General features: G+C 38.6%; 1 pseudogene; it reads left to right on the top strand.

The window, feature by feature from the left end:
• Positions 1 to 967: 967 nt before the first annotated feature.
• Positions 968 to 19,419, top strand: LOC143268991 (glyceraldehyde-3-phosphate dehydrogenase pseudogene; annotated as a pseudogene).
• Positions 19,420 to 20,580: the final 1,161 nt, after the last annotated feature.

The raw sequence follows: 20,580 nt of genomic DNA, 5'->3' as shown, positions 1-20,580 counted from the left end.
AGTATTCACGACATTTGAAAACTTTATGAAATTCAAACTTCAGCATCCATACATAAGCTTTTATTGGAACAGAGCCATGCTCTATTGCTTATACATTTTCTTCAGCTACTTTGAAAGCACAATGATGGAGTGGAGTAGCTGCCATGGGAACTATATGGCTTGTAAACTCTAAAGTATTTACAATGGACCACTTCATCGATAACATTCGCCAACCCTGGCTTAAAGAAAGACATAGCTGTTAAAATGGTATTTCATTGTCGGGACTTGGCTTTGCTTAAATCCAAGCACTTAGAATTAATCAAATATGGGCATTGGTTTTATTCTTGGTTAGTATATAAACACCTTAACTCAGTAAGTAGTCAAATTTGCTGCTCATCTTATAGATCTACCATAATTTTCTACAAGCACTCCAACTACTTCTAGAGCAGTGCTCAGTACTTGGCTGTTTACTGTTGTGTAAGTGCCTGGGATTCTGGTGTTACTGTTATGGATCTAAGAGCATGTATGAAATCATTGTCATATCCCAACCTCCACCTCCAGGCATAGTTGGTCCTTTTTATATCCTTGATAATATCTCTCCAGTGATAGGATCCTTGCCACCTGCTGACAGATGAGCCCAATGCCGCCTGCTTGCCTGGTTTAATTTTGGACAATTGCCCGAGGCTGATTTCATTTGTCATTAACTTCTTGACTTTCTTCTGTCATCTCATAGGTGCTTTCTCAGAGTCCTTTCTCTAATTATCTGAAACGAATTCTTTAACATGGCTGACCAAGCTTTACTTCTGATGAATTTTGGTCAGTAGATAAAGCCAGTATTTTGCAGTGAGCCCTGTGTGAAGGATGAACCTTGTTCATATAATCAGCACTTCAGATTGGCTGCCTGTGAGTCTAACACTCAGTTCCTGGAACAGCAGGTAAAGAGGCAGAAGAGAGTACTTGGGATTTGCATCCCATGAAAAGATTGAACATGGCTGCACAAGGAGAAATGAAACTTCCGAGTTTGGCTGTGGACTCAGACACCTTTTCAGAGTCAAGAATGTCAGTAGCCTGCACGAGTATTGATGTGCTCATCCTGACAAAGACCGTGTTGAAACTGGAAAGTGAATCAGAGCAGATTAGACTCTTTGATCCAAGCCAACAGATGGCCACATTTTGTTCAATTTATCATGAAAAGTTGTGTGCCTTGCAAAGGCACAACATCCTGACCATTTCTAAGAATTTTATCTGTGTGCCTTCCTCCTTGAGCAGTAGAGGAAGAAGCATTATACCCACTAAAGGAGGCATTCTTAGTTATTTCAATATAGGCTTAGATAATTTGCTTTCACCTTTCAATCACCCACTTTCTCACCTATAATATTGGTCACTGCCTGCCTCATTAAAAACTTGAATTAAATAGATTAACACAAGGAACTACATAAATGTTATTTTATTGGTAAAAAGCATATCCTTTTCCTCCTTCATGGATTTAAGAAACAGACATTCCCAAGATTGGTATAGCTGGTCTTGAGGTAGATTGATTCCCGATTTTCTAAGGAACCATCATACTGATTTCCAAAGTAGCTGTACAAGTTTGCACTCTCACCAGCAGTAGAGGAGTGTTCCTCGCCAACACAGGCTGTCATTAGTGTTGTTGATTGTAGCCACTCTGACAGGTGTAAGATGGAATCTCAGAGTATTTTTGATTTTCATTTCCTTGATAGCTAAGGATGTTGAACAATTCTTTATGTGCTTCTCAGCCATTTGCGATTTTTCTGTTGAGAATTCTCTGTTTAAATCTGTATCTCATTTTTAAATTGGATTATTTGGTATTTTGATATCCAGTTTCTTGAGTTCTTTACATATTTTGGAGATCAGCCTTCTGTCAGCTGTGGAGTTGGTGGAGATTTTTTTCCCCATTCTGTAGGCTACTGTTTTGTCTTATTGACTGTGTCCTCTGCCTTACAGAAGCTTTTCAGTTTCATGAGGTCCTACTTATTAATTGCCAATCGCAGTGTCTGTGCTATTTGATCTGTTTGTGGGGCCCCTAGCAGTGGGACTAGCACCTGTCCCTGGCACATGAAATGGCTTTTTAGAACCTATTCTCCATGCTGGGATGCCTCGCCCAACCTTGGTGCAGGGGGAGGAGCCTGGTCCTGCCTCAACTTGATATACTATGTTTTGTTGACTCCCATGGGAGGCTTGCCCCTTTCTGAATGGAAGAGGAGCAGGTGGAGGGGGGTAGATCGGAGGTGGGGGGAAGGAGCAGGAAAAGATGAGGGAGGAGAAACTATGGTTGCTGTGTAAAACAAATGAAAAAATTTAACAAAAATAAAATAAATAAATATCTATAAAAAAAAGAAACAGACTTTCCCACCTTCATCATAGTAATGAGGCAAGCAAACTTCTCTTATAACTTTTTTATTGCTAAAATGTTAAGCATTTTACATCACAACTCTGGGAAATCTGGGATGAATGCAAAGGCAGAAAAGAGGAAAAGCAGCAACTGTGGACACACTTTCGCCTTCTGTTCTTCAAATCCATCGATGAGCATCTCCAGTGAAGGCACTTTTGCTAAGTAAAAGAAGACTAAGAATGAAAGGAAAAAAGTATGAGAAGATGCCTATGAGGACTGTGATTTCTGAGATCAGTGGACCATAAGTCTCACACCCATGGCCAGATTCAGTCAGTTGGAAGATGAGTTGAGTGTAACCAGGTAGTGCAGAAACTGAGGCAGGTTTTCCAGAATAGCACAATTATCAAAATCATATGGTGAAGTTAGGAAAATCCTTCCATCACCAAGGGTTAGATTCAACCAAGGGACTTACAGAGTAGCATTGATCCCATCTGAATAGCATGACTCCGGGTCGCTGTTGCCATATGAGTCTTAAGGGAATACTGAAGCCACATGAGTCTCTAAGACTGGGTGTTGTGATGACCAAATTTCTATCTAATATTTTGAAATAGCTTGAGACGGTAACCTTGGTTCAGCTGAAATGCTTATGTTTATTCCTCACTCAGTAAAGGTTTTTCAAATTCACAGGCTGTAGATTCATAAAATGATAAGGAAAGTCATCAAATCTGTGCTATTTGTAGTTCTATGTTAAAGGATATGTTTAACTTCTATAGGCTGATCTATACATTTTTAGGTTTCATGTTAATAATGTTTAAGAAAACACTATATATAAGAAACTGCTATAATACATTTAATTTAAGACTTTAAATTGCTTTTATACAATTCATATTAACTTCTAAAGAACCCTGCTTGTGTGTAATATATCAGACACACAAAATGTTTTTATGAGGTATTTAGTAAAACAGGAAAAATAAAAATATATTAATATATAAAATAAAAATATTCTTATTGAAAATAGATTCTTCTCTTATATAATACACCTCAACCACATTTTTCCTCCTGCTATCTCTCCGAGCTCCCCCCAGCTCCCCTCTCCCCAAGTCCACTCCCCCTCTGTTGCCCTTCAGAAAAGAGCAGGTCTCCAAGAGACAACAAACATGAAAAAAAACCAAGATGAAATAAGACAAGACAAAGCCCTCATACATTTAATTAAATTTATGAATGACACCTATTGTCAAATGTAGTTTAAAGTTTTAATTCATACTCTTAAAATTTATTTATTTATTGAATGTGTACAGGTGTTTTGTCTACATGTAAGTGTGCCATGTGTGTGTCTAGTGCCCGAAGAGACCAAAAAAGAGTTAGATATTCTGAGTCTGGAGTTACACAAGGTTGTTAGCTTCCATGTGGTTGCTGGAAATTTTATCCAGGTTCTCTGGAAGAGCAGCCAGTGTTCTAAACTGTGGAATCATCCCTCAAGAGCCTAAGTAAGGCATACCTCTTAATAGATCATCTAATTGTTTGAGTGAGGCAACTCACTGAGGTTTAGTCATACAGAAGGGAACAAAAACAAGCCATTATTTTAATGAAGCTTAATCTATAGTGAATGAGTTAGAAAAGGAAACAAATATATTAACGAATGTATGGTGGTTCGACGTATCAAAGTGCTTTGAAGCAAAAGGCCAGGTTAAGAACAGAGAATGAATGGAAGATGTTGGTGGAGGGGTGTGATTATTTCACATAAGGGGGCAGGTGCTATGGTTTGATTCTGGAATTTTCCCCACAGGATCCCATTTCACAGAATTATTGCCAGTGACAGTCTTTAGGGATCATGAAGACTCCGGCTTCATGAATATTTTAATCAGTCTATGAATTCATATGATGTAGTGTAATTAGGATATAATGGGATTGTGGGGGATTTATTGGAAGTAGCATGTCCACTGGGTGTGCCTTTGAAGGATGTGTTTGTCCCCTTTCCCTTACTCTCTCTCCCACTTCACCCTTCCTATTCCTGGCAGCCATGAGCATAGCTTTGTTCTTCTACTAACTCTTTTTTTTTTTTTTTTTTTGTTTTGTTTTGTTTTCAAGACAGCGTTTCTCTGTGTAGCTTTGCGCCTTTCCTGGAACTCACTTGGTAGCCCAGGCTGGCCTCGAACTCACAGAGATCCGCCTGCCTCTGCCTCCCGAGTGCTGGGATTAAAGGCGTGCGCCACCACCGCCCGGCTTGTTCTTCTACTAACTCTTGATATCATGGTGTTTTGTTTCACCTCGGCCTAGCCTCAATGGAGCCAGCTGACCACAGACCAAAGAGAATGAGTCAAGACGTTCCTCATTTGTCTAAATTGTTTGTAGTGGGTATTTTGTCACAGTGACTAATGTCTGACTAACACTGTGGACAGATTTAATGGCAAAATGAAATTTGATCAGAGACCTGAAAGAAAAAATGTAAGGATGAGTCATAAACATTTTTTGGGGAGGGCATACTAGAGGGGATAAAAATTCAAAGGAGTGTATTTGAGAGATGGAAGAAAACCTGGGGTCTGGAGAAACTGATGAGGGCCAGAAGAAAGTAGCATATCGGGGATATGGAGGGCCGGAGCACATAAATCCTTGTGTCTGCTTTTACTTTGAGCAAAATGGGGAGCTGCTCTCAGAATTTTAGTCACCAGACTTAAGTTTAAAAATCTTTCTCTTACTGCATGTCGCTCTGCTGCAGGGAGCAAACTTAGAGGAAGCCGATGGGAAGGCCACGGCAGTCTCCAAGTCAGAGAGGCAGATGGCTTCCAGCTGCGTAGCAGCCATACAGGTGTCCAGAAGATGGGTGAATTTTTAAAATGCAAATGAGGCGTGTTGGAAGTTTAAACAAGGCAGGCAGGAAGAGACAAATTACAGATGACCCGCACTTTCCTATTTACATGTATTTCAGGTGAAGACACTATGAGATGGTTTTCATGCAAAAAATGATCATAAAAGATGGAAACAAAAATGTATTAAATAGACTTTTATATCACTAGGAAAGTATGTGAGGTAATTTAAGGGAAAAAACATTATTCTGATTCATGATCTGGTGGGTCCACAGTTTTGGACTGTGATGAGGTGGTGCTGTGGTGGCAGGAGTACACAGCAGCTGCTCTCCTAATGGCACCCTGGAAGCAGGAAAGAGGCAGGAAGGACCCAGGAAGGAGCCATAGCCGAGATATAGTCCCCAACCCCATTTTCCTAAGGTTTACTTTCAGCATATAGCCTCCTACCTCTATCCCATTGTCCTCCGCACCCCCCAAAAGCCTTTAGAGTATGAGCCCATGAGAAAAAAGAATTCACTTTAAAATTGTAACACAACTACAATGGCTTCCAAAGACTTTCGTCCATATTATAATTCCAAAAGCATGGACTCCATCATGAAGACTTATTAATGTCATAACAGTTCAAAGAACATTGTTTAGACCTTATTTAGAACAAAAATGTATAGCAGTCTGGGTGTGGTGGCACATGCTTTTAATTTCAGTATTCAAAAGTCAGAGGCAGGAGGATCTCTGTGAGTTCTAGGACAGTCTCATCTACATAGCAAGCTCCAGGACAAACAGGATTATGTAGAGAAACCCTGTCTTAAAAATGATAGCAGGTAAAAATTCAGATTATTGGGAAAGAATAAAGGACATCACAAATGGTCAATATCTAGATAAAAGCAAATGGAAACATTTTGCCCTTCTCTTCAGACTTTTGTAAACAATATATATTTACTATACAAATATGACACTTTATGTAGTTACTTGAAATGTATTTAATTGTTGGTAATAAAATTATAGCCATGTAACAAAAATGTTAGTTTAATGAAATTTAAAGATTTCAAGGTTTCTATATTTTATATGAAGTAGTAGCATTTATTCCAGTGCAGTGTGAAGGATACACACTGTGGTCTCTATGACAACCAATTAGAATGGATGAAACAAAGGATAGGAAAAAAGGGACTTGCAAAGGGACTTGTAAGATTGTTTAGCAGGTACAGTGCTTGTTGCACAAGTGTGAAAGCCAAAGTCTACATCCTCTGCATCCATGTAAAATTCTGGGTGATTTTTGGTAGCCTTCCTGAAATGCTATTGCCTTGGAGGTAAAGGCAGAGGATGTCTGGAGCAAGCTGCTAGCCATACTAGGCAAAGCAGTGAACTCCATGTCCACAGAGAGGTCCTGTCTCAATGTATAAGGTGGAGAATGACTAACACTTAAAATCAGCCTTAAGCCTCCACATGCATTTGCAAACACATGTACATGTAAGTGTACCCACACTAACATCAGCAAAATAAATACTGGAAGAAAAGTAAAATAAATAAAATCCTGTTCCTAAATGACAGAATAGAAGGAATAGAGAACAGCAAAAAAGAAATTGAATATATAAAGTAAACCAAAATCAAAACAATAACTAAACACTATGAGAGTTAAGTAGAAAAACAGTTAAAATGATACAATTCATAAAAATAGTTAAATAATTATATTAACTGGTAAGGACTAATCAGTTCAAATATAGGATGCTGCTGCTCTTAGAATGAATTATCACAAACACAATGTGTACATTTTTCTGCACACAAACACCAACACACAAAACAGAGTAAAAATAAGACGTATGCTTGTGCTCTGTGTCTTAGTTAGGGCTTCCATTGCTCTGAAGAGACATCGTGACTACATTTAATTGGGATTGCTACAATTTCAGAAGTTTTGTCCATTATGATCATGGCAGGAAGCATGACAGTGCATAGGCAGACATGGTGCTGCAGAAGGAGCCCAGAGTTCTACATCTGCATCGGCAGGCAGCAGGAAGAGAGAGTGAGGTACTGGGCCTGGCTTAAGCTTCTGAAACCTCAAAGCCTATTCCCAGTAATACATTTCCTCCAATAAGTACACTCCTACTCTGACAAGGCCACACATTTTAATCCTTTCGAATAATTCCACCTCCTATGAGCTTATGGGAGCCATTTTCATTCAAACTACCACACTCTATAAGGTGATTTGTTAAAAAATTTTATGTTACATTAGTTAAATGGATGCAGTAAAGATATGCAACAAGTAGGTAATAGAAGAGTAGATTATACACACACACACACACACACACACACACACACACACACACACATTACATAACTATCATCTGACAGTGGAAAATACATATATACATATTTATAATTTACATATGATATACTTTGATTTTTTATCTTTCTCCAACTCTTTCCAGATCTTCCTCATCTCTCTACTCACCAGACTCCATATTCTCTCTCTCTCTCTCTCTCTCTCTCTCTCTCTCTCTCTCTCTCTCTCTCTCTCAAAATTACTCCATTAAAAAAAACACAAAAAATAAAGGTCAAAACAAACAAACAAAATCAATCAATCAATCAAAACACTAAATAAAAAATCAAAAAGTAAATACATATACACATAAACACACAGACTTACACACCCACCCACACACACCCAAGCACTCATAGACACAAACCCCATAGTAAAACAAGCCACCAAAAATAATAATAATAATAATAATAATAAGCCGGGCGGTGGTGGCGCATGCCTACGCCTTTAATCCCAGCACTCAGGAGGCAGAGCCAGGCGGATCTCTGTGAGTTCGAGGCCAGCCTGGGCTACCAAGTGAGTCCCAGGAAAGGCGCAAAGCTACGCAGAGAAACCCTGTCTCGAAAAACCAAAAAAACTACTCCATATTCAATGATGTAAGTAAGGAAGACTTTCAGCAATAGGGTCTTACCATCAGCTTGTGGAGGGTAACCAAGAGCCTATGATGTTTGTGGGGGTTAACTATGGAGCCCATTTGGTCAATGAATCAACAAGACATAACCATTCCTGACAGTTTTACTTGGTGGCATAATGTATCTTGGTGGGGCATTATCTCCCTCAGTATATGGTGACTCCATTTAAATTACTTTCATATATGTATATATTTTAAGAAACTTCTACAGTGGTTAGTTTCCACCTGGCATTTTAAGAAGGCTTTAGTGTCATTATTTGTCCCTAACCTTATTTCCTCCTTTACCTACTCTTCCATGTTCTTCCCATTTAATCCTTCTGTTCTAGTTTCCCATTTACCTCTAGATATCATTGTATTTCCCTTTCCTTAGAAGATATCCTCCTCCCTCCTGGTCCCTTACTAACAACCTAACCTCTGTGGTTATTCTGATTGAAACACACATCTAAAATTTAACGCTAACATCCATAAATAAGAGAAAATATGCAATATCTGTAGCTACCAGGGAAATGCAAATTAAAACTACTTTGAGATTTCATTTTACCCCAGTCAAAATGACTAAGATCAATGAAACAAATGACTGTACATGCTGCTGAAGGGGTAGGGGAATGGGAATGCTTATTCATTGCTGGCTGATGTGAAAACTGATGCAGCCACTATGGAAATCAGTGTGGAGTTTCCTCAAAAAGTTGAAAATCAACCTGCTACAGGATCTAGCTATTCCACTCTTGGGCATATACCCTGAGGACTCCATATTACTTCAGAGATGCTTGTTCATCCATGTTGGTTGCTGCTCTATTCAGAATAGCTAGACATTTGAAATAGCCCAGATGTCTATAAACTGATGAACAGATAATGAAAATGTGGTATATTTTCACAATGGAATATTATTCAGATATTAAGAAAATGAAATTATACAATTTTCAGGTAAGTGATGGAGCTATAAATATTTGTCCCAAGTAATATAACCTAGAGCCCAAAATATAAAACGTGCTTAAAATCAGAATATAATGAGCAATATAAAGAATGTCATCTATAGTGATAAATGTTTCTATTCTTTAGGAAATTACAATATTCACGAATATGGGCAGATCTGATAGAAATATTGTAAAAGCATAAAGCAAGATAGACAGATTAGTTTGGAAAAATAGGCAGATATATGGCCATAATAGATTATTCATTTATGTGGTGTTGGGGGAGGCTGAATTCAAACAATTCTATCTAGTCAAGTCATTTTCTCTGATCTGTTTCTAGTCTTATTTGAAATTTTGTTATGAGACAGTGAGACAGAGCCCATTAAGTTGCCCCAAGTGCCCTCTAACTCTACTGTTCCCGCCTTAGCCTCCTGAGTAGCTGCATGACAGGGATGCAACTAAGCCCAGCTCTATCCTTGAATTGTAAGGAATTTCTATTTGAGCAGAGGTGTAGCTCAGTGATAGCATACATGCTTAGATTTTATACAAGATGCCAGCATCCCTGGACCCTAAATGAAGGACAGTAATGGAGGACCCATCTTCTTTGTTGCCCATTCTGTCGGTCAAACTAATATATTTAAGTCAATTTAATGTAGTATTGATTATACTCAGAACCAAGATTTCCACATTGAAGCAGCTTGTCTGGAGGCTCACCAGGAAGACTCAAATTGCTATAGAAATCTCACTCAGATAGAACAACACACATGTTATTGTTGCTATGCTGGAGATTGAACCCAAGGCCGCACACATGCCAGCCCAGGGACCTGTCACTGTGCTACATCTCTAATACTACAGTTGAAGATGTGTAACAGCCCTTTTAGAAACTGATAGTACAAAAACCAAACAAAAACACCCAAACAAACAGATAAGTTGTAAGAAGAGAACATTTGAAGATATTGACTGTTTAAATACTCTCAGTCACTTTGACGTGTGGAAGTCACAGCACAATAGAGTACCAAATGGAAAAAAAAATTCATTATTTTGAAGTATATGTGATCCTATAGCATTTTAACAGCACAGACAATATTCTGACAATAAACAGATTTTGAAAGCATTGAAATCATACTGTTGCTGACAGAAATGAAGTTAAATGAAAAAAAAATCAATGGTAATAAGATAACTAAAAAAACCACCAAACATAAGGAAACAGGATAATTAATTTCTAAATGGCCATTGATTAAAGAAGAAACCATAAATGAAATTAGAACCTACTGTGAACAGCATGATGCTAAACACTCAGCATGCCCACCTCTGTGGGATTTGATGGTGTTTAGTGGGTGTACAGGTCTCCTGAAACAGGGAACAAAAGGCATCTTAGTTTCTTTTCCTGTGGCTGTGAAAACATCCCCTGACAAAAGCAACGTTAAGTAGAAAAGTTTATCTAGCTCAGGGTTCCAAGTTCTAATCCCCCATTTCAGGGAAGTCATGGTAGAAGTCTTGGAGCAGTCTACACTCTTGGTTTCTTCTGAGTTTAAGTGGTTCTTCTGCTTTTCCTCTTTCCTTGCTCAGTCTACACCAATCCAGTTTGCAGGGAAAATATCAATATGATACCTGGGGCCCCTAGAAGGAAGTATTGCCTTGCAATTAGGTCTGCAATTTTTTTCCCTTTTAGCTTTTATGTGGGCTGGAGGAAAAAAAATGGCCATTGGAATGTGAACTGGAGAGACGGTGGGGCAGCGAATCAGTGGACACAAGTCTTGGAGAGGCTGGAACAGCTGGCTGTGGGAGTACAATTGTAGGATTTGCTACTTAACTGGGAGGAAGTGGAGAGATTAACCTTGTTATGCCCAAGGAGGATGAAGACATAGAAGAAATCTGTATACTGAGGGATTGCAGGTAGTTTTGCCTAGTCTTTGTTCTGGCAGGCACAGGGATTATGCCTTTAGTTTTCCACCACTGGCCAACAATACCCGTCTATTTACCATTCAAGAGCTTTCTATGAGTTCTGCCAAATGAATTAGAGTTGCTCCCACAGGGTGCTTCACATGGTTGCTGGTGGTTGGGATAGGGTGGAGACACCGTTGAGCACAGCCTGACAGCACAGAGACTTGGCTGCTGACCTGCTGGGTAGTTAGTGAACTGAGTGCTGGCCTCCATGGTCTACTGAATAGCTAGCTGCAAAGCAGGGAATCTTGGCTTGTTTCTTTGATGCCTAAATTTGCTAATCTAATGTGCATCTGCTGTTATGGCCCCTGGGATCCTCTTCTTCCCATATTTTAAAGCATTTTATTTTTACTTGAAGCTTCACAGAACACATTGATACTAATTGTCCCATTAAATTTGGTATATTTTAAATCTTCCAATGGCCTAAGCTTGATAACCATGGGAAAATGGATCTCAGTCTGATTTTTAGTCTTCTGAGTACTAGTAATTTTGAATGTGATAGGGTGTGGGGAAGGAAGATTGGAAAACACAGTATCTAACACCTTAAAATATAACCCAGAAGGAAGAACAAAGGCTAAGTGAAAATGCAGAAAAAAGAACTGAGGAGAAAGGAATTGCTGGAGTTTTCCTGCTTGTTTTCCTGGATAGTCAAGGCTATTAGTTAAAAATGGGAGTGAAGAGGGACTGGGAGGATTAGGGGAGGAGGCAGGAAAGATTATGATAAAAACATTCTGTTTGAAATTCTCTGTGCATATATTGTAGGATAGAAGAATCCATTTTCAAAAAAAAAATAGAACAATAAAGAGGGCAAATGGAGAGATCAAAGGAATCAGGCTTGATTGCTTTCTTTTTGCAATTTTGTTTTTATGGAATCTCAAAAAAGTTCTGTTTTTGCAAAAGAACTCTCACTGGATGGGTGAAATAAACCCTTCTTTTAAATGGAGTTTAAAGCTATTATTTATAACATCGGAAAGTAAAGAAAATTGTCAGAGAAATGCAATAGAAAAATGAGCCTTCAGAGTTCAGTGCTGTTTCTAGTTGCAAGAGTGCTTTGTTGGATCTCAGATCCCTTAGGGGAAAATAAAAAGATATCGTTATGTCCGACAGTCTCATTTGAATTTAAAGGTTGCAAACCAGAATGGGGCTGCACTTTAGTGTTAGAGCACTTGCCTAGCATGTGCAAGGCCTGGGCTTGATCCTCAGCACCAAATAAACAAATAACCGGATGAATAAATAAATAAACAATACATAAAGATTATAAAAATATGTGTGGTACCTAACCATAAGCCTCAGTGCAAGAAGGTCCAGTCTGAGGTAGTTCCTCTTGCTGTGCCCAGCAAACCATCCTCCCTTAGTCATTCTACACAGCTCTGCCTGTGCTACATGTGCAAAGATTCAGAGACCAGGGGGGCTAACATTAGAAGAATGCTGTGGATATTGCTCTATATATAAATAAAACATTGATGGCCAGTGACCAGGCAGGAAGTAGGTTGCCAGGCAGGAAGTAGGTGGGACAAGGAGAGAGGAAAATTCTGGGAAGCGGAAGGCTGAGGGGAGAGACTGCAGCCACCGCCAGGACAAGCAACATGTGAAGACGCTGGTAAGCCACCAGCCACGTGGCAAGGTATAGATTTATAAAAATGGGTTAATTTAAGATATAAGAACAGTTAGCAAGAAGTCTGCCATGGCCATACAGTTTATAAGTGATATAAGCGTCTGAGTGATTATTTTATAAGTGGATTGTGGGACTGCGGGGCTTGGGGAACCTGGAGAGAAGCCCTCTAGCAACAGAAGAAAGACTGGTCTCTGTCGCTTTGAAAGGACCATTGTTGGAATGTTATGCATGGAAAGAGTTGTCTCATGAGGATAAGCTGCATGATAGTTTGACCATAGAGAGTGAACCACACTCATTTACAGAGTGCTTGAAGAAGTTGAATTAATTATACGCTGCCCAGTATACCTTTACCTTAAAACTTGCTACGAAAGTCCTAGGTATGATTCCGATGGTCCTCAAGGTTAGAAAATTTACTTGGTTGACACACCAATCACCCTGATAGTCGATTCTTGTCCCTCTTCTGTACTCTACATAGCTAATTGGCAGCCTTCACAGAAACCAGTTTCCTAGAGAATGAACAGCAAAGAAGGCTCAGGCCACTCTTTTCTTTTTCTGCCTCTTCTATTCCTATGTTACCTTTTTAAAGATTTAAAAAAAGATTTTATGTATATATGTGATTGTCTGCCCATATATGCACACACACACACACACACACACACACACACACACACACACACACACACAGACACACACACATATGGTGTACGCCTGGTACGAAAAGTGTAGAGAAGAGGCTCTCATCATATCTCTTGGAACTGAAGTTACAGGTGATTGTGAGCCACCATCCCTGGTTTTATGCAAGAGTAGTAAGTATTCTTAACTTCTCCACCATCTCTCAGAACCCATTATTTTAAATATAGACTATTTTTATTAGTTACTTGCATTGCTTGATAAATACTTTCAGACTCTGGATATTAAATTTAAATTTGATAAATGTATTCTTTAGTCAGCATTCTTCAAAATGGTGCATAACAAGCATCTCTACAAAGCCTTTCAGTGCCAAGTGCAATGCCAAGTGTTTGACTTGGGACATCTGCTGGACAAGCCTGTGATTCTGTGTCTACTTCTCAAATCACAGGTTAAACTGGACATTAGTTGTGGGAATGCTTTAGAGACCAGTCATAGCACAGGACTGAATGACACTTATTACTGTGACTTCTTAAAGGAGTCCTTGGAGAGAGAGAAAGGAGGAAACATTGATTAAGATAGTTTCCAGTTTCATCTCAGTGAATTGGCTGCTGAGAGAAGTTGGATGTTTTCAATTACATTCCTGGATCTCTGATACACTACACACTACAGATAATTTATGTAGCACTCAATTCGTCATTAAGAAGTTTACAAAGATTTGAATATTTGCTGTTCTGCAGATAAAATGGTAATTAGATGTTAGTTCCTGTCTGTATAGTAGACATTATGGACAAGTAATCAGAGCCAGGTAGATTCAGCAGGATTTGCAGTATCGAAGAGGGAACATTTTCACTTTTTTCCTGCCATTTTTGTTCCTTGTCTTCAGTGTCCTTGTGCATATTTAACAGTTTTGGTAAATAAGGTAGTGGTGTTCTATGCAGTCATCAATTTTTCTTCTGTAGTTGAAATTTACTGTGGAGCCTCTGATTCTTGCATAACATAAACTTCATTAAATATTTTAAAGTTATGCTTATTTTAAATAATTTTATTATGCAAAATTGAAATGATAATGTTTGTCCTGCAAAATTGTTGTAATTGTATATGATTGATCTTTAGTTACAAACTTCATAATATCCAGGAAATATAGATATGTATAAAATACAATTTATTTAATATTTTATATGTACTATTTAAATCATATGTCAACAGTAAGTATAAATTAGTTATTCTTTCTTAATTATTTTAACTAGATAAAAATACTTGAGATAATGTCTTGAGAGCATTATATATGTCTTCAAATATATATTTCAATTACCTTAAGAAATATTTTTTCAGGCAAATATAATCTTTCCTTTTCATAAAAGATATGTATTAGATTTTATTCCATGACGAAACAGTCCTAAATTGTATTCTATTTTGGAAAAAATGCTTCTAAAATAGTTATCTAAGGACAGATTGATCTCATGTGGTTTGCTGTGAAACTGCTTTGAAGAAAATTGACTTCAAAATAAAAAAACAGAAAAAAAATTTATTTTAAAAGCTCTTTAATTTCTTCTGATTGCAAAGAAAATGCTTTTTTTCATTAACATTATAGTCTTTTGAAAACTGCTTTTTAAAATTTAATAATACTTAAAAATTACATTTATTCCTTGTATCTTATTATTTTTAGGAATAATAATCTTGACAATTGTTGTTGAATTTCCCACAATTTAAGTCTAGTTACAGTACAAAGTTATTCCAAGATTATGCCACTGTTTTAGGATAACTCTCTAGATTTTTAATTTTTTTTAACAAATATCCATTTCTACATCAGTTGTGAATTCTGTATTGATTAAGGATGAGACACATTAAACTGTGGAAAAAGACCTTTAATTCCCACCTGAAAAAGGCTGTTTCCGAACTTTTCTTCCTTTCTTTCTTTCTTTTCTTTTCTTTTTTTTTTTTTTTTGTTTTGTTTTTTTTGAGACTGGGTTTCTCTGTGTAGCTTTGCGCCTTTCCTGGAACTCACTTGGTAGCCCAGGCTGGCCTTGACCTCACAGAGATCCGCCTGGCTCTGCCTCCCGAGTGCTGGGATTAAAGGCGTGCACCACCACCGCCCGGCCCGAACTTTTCTTGAAATGGAAATGCGTCTTTGTTTGGTTACACAACTGTTATTTATATTTATTTTTCAAATTGCTCTTGAAATAACATTTTTTTGTAATCTATAATTGTTACATACCTAATGTCTTAAGTACTCTCTGAAGGAGAATGAATCAATGTTCAGTCATTTACCTTAACTTTGCTCAGATTTATTTTTTCCTTTAAGTCTCTCTGGTTACCAACTCTAGAGAACAAGTAAAGTGGTTAACATAGACAGGCTAATAATATCTTATTGTTTGCCAAAGATGTCAACTTGAATAATTATTATTTTTTGGTTTGATGCTGAGAATGAACCTGATGCCTCACTTTACTAATCAATCTCCTGCTTAGGCCCTCCTCCATCCCTGGATGACACGTAAACACTCTTCCATCAGAGCTGGTGGCTGGTGTCAGTTTTGACTCTGATATCTGGAAGAGTGCAGCAAAGGGACACAAGGTAAGTGTCTAAGATTTCAAAGTCAGTCAACAGTGCTCCTTACCGGACCGCAGTAGATTTGTTAACCTGTTAATGAAATGAAATCCAACGAGATTTTTAAATGACTGAAGAGACAAGAGGAAAAGTGATAGTCTGCCCATAGCAGCTGGCAAACTTGTCTTAAGTGCTTTTAAGGAGAAAATTGATAACATCCACGATTGGCTACAGTTCAGGGCACCCAATTCCAATGTGCTGTCAACTGTATTTTGGTATTGATTAACACTCTAGCTACATTCTTTTCAGACATTTTGATGTAGAAACGTTATTTTATTTTAAGAACAGCATTCACATGTGTTTTCTAAGACCAGTGGCTAAATACATGAAAAGGGAATTAATGAATAAGTGTCTATAAATCATATTTTATGAACCTAAGGAAAAACTTTTAGAGTCACAGCAAAGCCAATCAATTTTAGTGAAAACGTCTAAATATGGAATGTAGATTACTAGCACTGAATGAATATACAAACAACATATGGTCTTCTATGTAGAAGCCACATAACTATATCACGTGTGGAAGATGAAATTACAGATACCAAAATATATATAGTCCATTGTTTATAAGTACTATGGAGCAAATCAAAGCATGATATGCAATGAAGTGACCAAAGACAGTTTTTTTCTGAAACCTTTGTGTATAAAACTTAAGGAAAAGAGAGGGTAGGTCATAGCAGTCCAGTGGAAGAGCATTTTCGCTGAGGCCTTGCCTTCCAAGGATGTCTGCTCTTTGTTAAAGTTTTGAGGCCAGTGTCATTGGGCAGTATGAGACAATGGTAGTGTAAGTCACCAAAGGAATGATGGAGTAGAAGTGGAATTGTTTAGAGGCTTCTCGGCTTTGGGTCTTGGGTGGAGAGCACTGGTTGTTCTCCCAGAACACCAGGGTGCAATTCCAATTCCCACCACTCCCATCATGGCTTATCATGGTCTATAACTCCAGTTCCAGAGGATTTGATGCCTTTTTCTGGACTTCACAGGCCCTGAACACACACAGGGTACAGATGTACATGTGAGCAAAACATTCATACATGTAAATAAGAAAAGGAAAAGGCTTTTCTTTTCTTTTCTTTTCTTTTTTTGTTTTGTTTTTCGAGACAGGGTTTCTCTGTGTGGAGGGATAGCTCAGCCGTTAAAGGCTAGGCTCACAACCAAAAATATAAGAAAAGGCTTTTACTATGTGTGTGTGGTGTGATTGGGAAGCGCTGGAGAGACTTGAGCAAAGGAGTGATGTTGGGATCTGGAATGGGAGGACTGCTACCCAAAGTGGTGATGTTAGGATGTGGGAATCAGGACCAGAATATCACAAGGAGTGATATTCTAAGTGAGGCAAGTGGTAACTGTACAGGCTAGTTGAAGGAGTAACTGTCCAAATCCAGTTGCCTAAAATGTATCTGCCTAGTGATGAGTCCAGGTCATGGCAGTGGGTCTCACCGTTCTGTGTTCCACTTGACATTGCCCTTCACCTTTGAAAGTCTAATTTCTCACTTATCCCAGAGAATAAAGCACAAAGGATCAACTCCACTTATTATCCCATCTTCTACGACCAGATATTAGAGATGAGCCTCCGATGGGGGAGAACCTTATTCTGTCATATTGCAGATTGATTGTGGGCCCTCTGACTGACTCACCTCTTGTGTCACCTGCATATTTGTCTGATTTTAAATTTGGAAAAGATGGTGTCTACAGATGTATTTATTAAAACAGTAATTTAATATGAAAGCTCTGACTCAAACTTTTCAAATAGTCTAATTTGGGACTATTTTGATAGATACTTTTGAAATTAGTTTGTATTTTTAATGAGATTAACTATGTTAGTAGCTCTATAGCATTAAATAACAGTTTAAACATGCTTAGAAGCTGGGGCCAGAAATACTTTCATCTAAATATTTATTTTTCTGAAGTTACTTACAAAATGATTATTTTTGTTTTAACATTGTAAAATTTTATTTTAAAATTGTATTTGGTAAAATTGGTTGTTTCTGATTGACAAATTAATAATGACAAGGCATGCAAGGCAGATAGACCTCTGTGATTTTGAAGCCTCCCTGGGTTACATAGCAGATGAGACCCTATGCTGTGGATATCTGTATACTGTGAATGTGTTGCTCTGATTGGTTAATAAATGAGTGCTGATTGGCCAGTAGCCAGGCAGGAAGTGTAGGAGGGACAAAGAGAGAGGAGAATTCTGGGAACAGGAGGGCTGAGTCAGGAGACACTGCCAGCCGCACCGCCATGAGAAGTAAGACGTAAAGATACCAATAAGCAAGGTACAGATTTATAGAAATGGGTTACTTTAAGATGTAATATCTAGCTAGCAAGAAGCCTGCTACAGCCATACAGTTTATAAGTACTATGTCTCCGTGTGTGTTTATTTGGGTCTGAGTGGCTGCAGGATCCAGGTGGAATGGAGACAACTCCAGCTACGACCCTACCTCAAACAAGGAAAATAGCTAATAAGTAAATTGTACAGCAACTTAATCAACATTGCGGGTACTTTCTGAATAAAAAGTATCTAGAGGGGTGGCAAGATTGCGCATCAGAGAGAGGGTCTGGCCACCAAGTCTGATTACCTGAGTCTTTCCCTGAAACTCACACGGTGGAAGAAAAGAACCAATTTCCCCAGTTGTCCCTTGACTTCCATGTGTGTCCAGCATGCAGGAGAGCACATGTGCATCCACATATGCAGTATAGACACGAGACACACAAAATAAACATAATATCAGATGTAGAGATGCCAACAGCTACATATAAGATTGATAGTTTAGGGGCTGGAGAGATGGCTCAGAGGTTAAGTGCACTGACTGCTCTTCCAGAGGTCCTGAGTTCAATTCCCAGCAACCACATGGTGGCTCACAACCATCTGTAATGAGATCTGGTGCCCTCTTCTGGCCTGCAGACATACATGCAGGCAGAACACTGTATAAACAAACAAACAAATAAATAAATCTTTTTAAAAAAGATTGATAGTTTATAATATTTTGTATTTGACAAAGATATTGACCAGTTGACAGATAACTGAATTATTATATCTGCTCCTCCCTATCCCACAGATAGTTGCATCTCCTTGTGTAGTGCCAGCCTCATCCCTGAGACACGATGGTGAAAGTCAGAGTGAAAGTATTGGGTACATGGATACCAGAGCTGCTGCCAAGTCTGGCAAAGTGGAAGTTATTGTTTTCAATGACCCCTTCATTGACCTTTACTACATGGTCTACATGTTCCAGTATTATTCTACCCATGCTAAGTTCAACGGCACAGTCAAGGCTGAGAATGGGAAGCTGTCATGAACAGGAAAGCCATCATTATCAAATTGAATGATGCTGGTACTCAATATGTTGTGAAATCTACTGGTGTCTTCACCACCATGAAGAAGGCCAGGGCCCACTTGAAGGGTGGGGCCAAAAGGGTTATCATCTCTGCCCCCATGTTTGTGATGGTATGAACCATGAAAAGTATGACAACCTTGTCAAGATTGTCAACAACACTTCCTACACCACCAACTGCTTAACCTGAGGTTCAGCCAAGGTCACCCATGACAACTTTGGGATTGTTGAAGGACTCATGACCACAGTTTATGCCATCACTGCCTTCCAGAAGACTTTGGATGGCCCCTCTGGGAAGATGTGGCATGTGTGATATATATTGTGTACCCTAATAAACTTGCTTGAGGATCAGAGGACAGAACTAGCAACTAGATTAGACATAGAAGTCAGGTAGTGGTGGCACACACCCTTAATCCATCACTTGGGAGGCAGAGATCCACATGGATCTCTGTGAGTTCAAGGCCACACTGGGAACAGAGCCAGGCGAGGCAGCACACACCTTTAATCCCAGCACTTGATGTCTCATGTCTTTGCTTGGGAAGGACACACATTTTTAATCCCAGAAAGTAATATAGCAGGACACAGAAAGGTATATAAGGAGTGAGGAAACAGGAACTAGTGCTCTTTAGACTGAGGATTTTGTAGAGGTGAGCTAGTAGCTGCAGCAGTTCAGCTGAGTCCCATTCAGGGAGGACTCAGAGGCTCTCAGTCAGAGGAAACAGGACTGGCTGAGGAGTTGGCGAGGTGAGGACTGCTCAGCAGTTGAGGGCCTCTTTATTGCTCATGAGTCCTTGCTGGGGTGAGTGCTCCAGGGCTTCTTACTTCTTGGAGGCCATGTTGGCCATGAGATCCACCACCATCTCACTCAGTTTCCATTCCAGAGCCCTAGAATAACATGAGGAGCTTAGGGAGCCCTACTCTCTTGAACACCATCAATAAAGTACACTGCACCCACAAGAAATTATTATGTCAGTCCAACACGGGTTTTTGTCACAAAACTGAAATAAATTTCAAGTATTCCTAAAAACTGTATCGCAGCCTATTTATTTTGTTAACATGTCTGTCTAGTCATACTGGTATGTAGAAAAATAAGACCTTAAAATGTGAAATTGCTATCAAATTTTATACAGTCTGCAAAAGATCATCTGAAAAATGATGAGGTTAAATCAATATGACATTTTGATTCCATGGGATATATGTAAATGGAAAACTCAGCCTTGGCAGAGACTTTAAGTCATAATGAAATATTTCAGATGTCAACAAAAATAGTTAGCACTTGAGCAAGCAGGTATAAATACTGCTAGAAGATTTTTGTCATGCCCAATGAGATGAGGGAAAATTTCCACAATCAAAACAGTAGAAATCTGGATATGTCTTTAAGCTTCAAGTCATTACCCACATTTTTTAAGACAAAAGAAATGCAGAAATGATTGCTTTCCAGACTTGACAATATTGCTAGTATAAGTTTTCCTCT

Source organism: Peromyscus maniculatus, chromosome 16 (assembly GCF_049852395.1).
Source record: "Peromyscus maniculatus bairdii isolate BWxNUB_F1_BW_parent chromosome 16, HU_Pman_BW_mat_3.1, whole genome shotgun sequence".
In the NCBI taxonomy this organism is placed as follows: domain Eukaryota; kingdom Metazoa; phylum Chordata; class Mammalia; order Rodentia; family Cricetidae; genus Peromyscus; species Peromyscus maniculatus.
This window is presented reverse-complemented; position numbering and strand designations above follow the sequence as displayed.